Source organism: Euprymna scolopes, chromosome 8 (genome assembly GCF_053919585.1).
Source record: "Euprymna scolopes isolate OS-2025 chromosome 8, ASM5391958v1, whole genome shotgun sequence".
Taxonomy (NCBI): domain Eukaryota; kingdom Metazoa; phylum Mollusca; class Cephalopoda; order Sepiida; family Sepiolidae; genus Euprymna; species Euprymna scolopes.
In genome coordinates this window covers 157,512,379-157,515,308 of record NC_136489.1, presented here as the reverse complement: position 1 = coordinate 157,515,308, position 2,930 = coordinate 157,512,379, and positions in this window count along the sequence as shown.

Genomic DNA, 2,930 nt, shown 5'->3' with positions numbered 1-2,930 from the left:
GGTTTGACGAGGATTATCCTGAGATCCACAACTTGTTGCGGGAAAAACACCATCTGCTAAGAGCGCATCAAAATGACCCAGCTTGTGTGGCGAAGAAAACTGCCTTCTCTAACATGCGCAACAAAGTCCAATCCAAGCTGCGTTCAATGCTGGATTCCTGGCTCAGTGCCAAGGCAGATGAAATCCAAGGCTACGCAGACAAATACGATAAAAATAATTTTTACGATGCACTAAGGGCAGTTTACGGACCACAGTCTTCGGATCCTCTCCTCTGCTCAGTGCTGACGGCTCAACTCAATAATTTGTACGATCGTTTCGGAAAACAATGTTTTTATTGTGGTAGACATTAAGCCACGGACAATAATTTTTACACATAGTATTTTTAGCAAACAAAGTTTCCTCATCAGCAAAGTATTGGGAAGGGTTTTTTTATATATGTAAAAGACACCATAAATAAACCTAGCATTAAAATAAGGCAGATGTATCTGGAAAAAATTAAAATAAAGGTATGCATTTACTTGATAAGAAAATGAATATGGGTTGAAGATAGAAATAAAATAGAATAAAATTATAAATCTGAATTTGGTTTAAATATAATATTATAATATTATATTTCTAATAAAATTCATAGACACACACACATATATATATATGTATACATATATATATACATACACACACATACATACATATATATATATAAAATATATATATAATTATTTACCTTTTAATTCTTCGCCTTTTGAAATCAGCAATTAATGTCTAATCATTCATATGGATGTTTATTGTAGCTGTTCAAGTTATGAAATGATAAATTTTCAAAAAGAACGCTAATGGAATATTTTATATCGGTTAGCATACGTTTGATTAAAACGCTAAATTTAAAACTGAAGAGAGAAAGGGGAAGATAATCTTATTTCTTTAATTAAACAATGCAAGGGAGATATTTTATTATTAAGGAATAATAAATCAAGCAAACAATATATTATAATCTATTTTGAAATTATTGAATTTAATATTTGATAATTTATGTGTTTATTGAAATTAAAAATATATCATAGGTTAAGGTTAAGAATATATTTTAATAATATATAATAATGGTCGATATATCAGATCAATTAATGATAACAATAATATTGATGATCTAAAACTTTTATTAATAACCATGTACAGTTATAGTTTAATTTTAATATTGAATATTAATAAGTAACATTTTTAATGATTTAAGGTGGTTTATATTTATTGAATTTAAACCAACGTTTATGACTGCATGCGAAAATAAGTTCTTCTCTTGAATTTAATAGGGTGGTTCTATTTTTTTATATCTTCATATTTTAAAATTTTTGGGTCTCTTTTGTACAAAGTGCTCAGAATTTATCTCCTGGTTTGTATGCTTTATAAGACCCTATTATTTGCCATTTCAAATTGAAAGAAATAATGTTATCTTTGAGTCGCCAAATATGCTTGGATAGGGTAGTTTGGTTTAGTAGGGAGTGATTTTAAAATGAATATTTGTGCGTTGAAATTCTATGTTTTATTAAGCCAGATGTGGAACCAAAATATACTGCCTCTTGTTTAGTGTAATTATTTTTCGGTAGATTAGGTGTTGGATTATTTTATGGTGGGTTGGTCTGTATTTGATTGGTAGATTGGTTAAAGTTGGTGTCATTATTTAATCGGGTTGTTGGGTTATGGCTGTTGACTTATGGTTTCTATTAAATTCATTTAGATTTAGGGTTTTTGATACTGTGCAGCTATAGACTACATTTTTGATTTTACATGAGCCTTGTAGGGGACATTTATTTTTTCTTCTACAGTTACAGCCTGCTATATTTTGTATAATTGTATTTTGTAGCTTATTAATTTTTTTATTGTTAGAACTAATTATTTTTTGATGAAGATTTAGCATAGTAGAGTAAGCCACTTTCATTGTATCCTTATTGAATATTTTATTATATCTATGGGGGGGCTTTAAAGTTTCTATCCAATATTTTAAAAAATTCCCTGGCTAAGTTTGTCTCAAGATTTTTGGAATATGGAGGGTTGAACCATAGGGTCTCCTTATGTCTTTTCTTACATTTACGGGTTTTGGTTTGCTTTTTACTTGTATTAGTATCTAATACTTGTGGGTTGGTTTTATCTTTTCTTGCCTTTTGGTCATTTTTTTTAACACGTATGCGGGAAGACATTGCCATATTATAGGTTATTACGCTCTTATTAGGTTTATTTTCAATGCAGTTTATGTTTCTATCATTTTTATTTATGAATTAAATTTGCGAATTGTATCCTGAGTTTTTAAGGGCTTCATTGTCATATTTTTCATTTTTGCTAAATATAGATTTGCTAGAAGGCAGCCTAGAAATTCTTAAAGAGACATTGGGAACTATTGATTTTAATATTGATTTAGGGTGGTTTGATTCATTATGGACATATAGATTGGTTAGGTTTATGATATATATATATATATATATATAATAGACTAGCATTTCATCGCGGCGTTGCCCGGGTGTTTGGAGGTGTATGTTGAGCAAAAAAAAATAAATAAAAAATAAAAAACGATAATTTTTTTTAACTTTGGCCCCTATTATGACCCCTTGAGGTTTAATTTTTTGGGCTCAAATCAGGTAATTACGTTAAATCCATGTGTAATGCCTCCTCGAGGTGGTGGTTAAGGACTCTTATTTCTCTGGATTCTCGGCACGTGTCGTCTAGATTCCTCTGAGGCTGTTACATGAAATCTGGTATGCTGAAAGCGAATATTGAAGCGACAGGCAGGAAGAAAGACAAACAATTGTAGTCTATCTACAGAAGCTTAATTTTCGCAAAATTATGTACAAAATGTTTTTACAATTCTCATTCAGATTTTGTAAGTTCTTTTCAAAGTCTCAAATCTCTTCACAGACAGCGACCGACGGATGGATGGGGTGGAG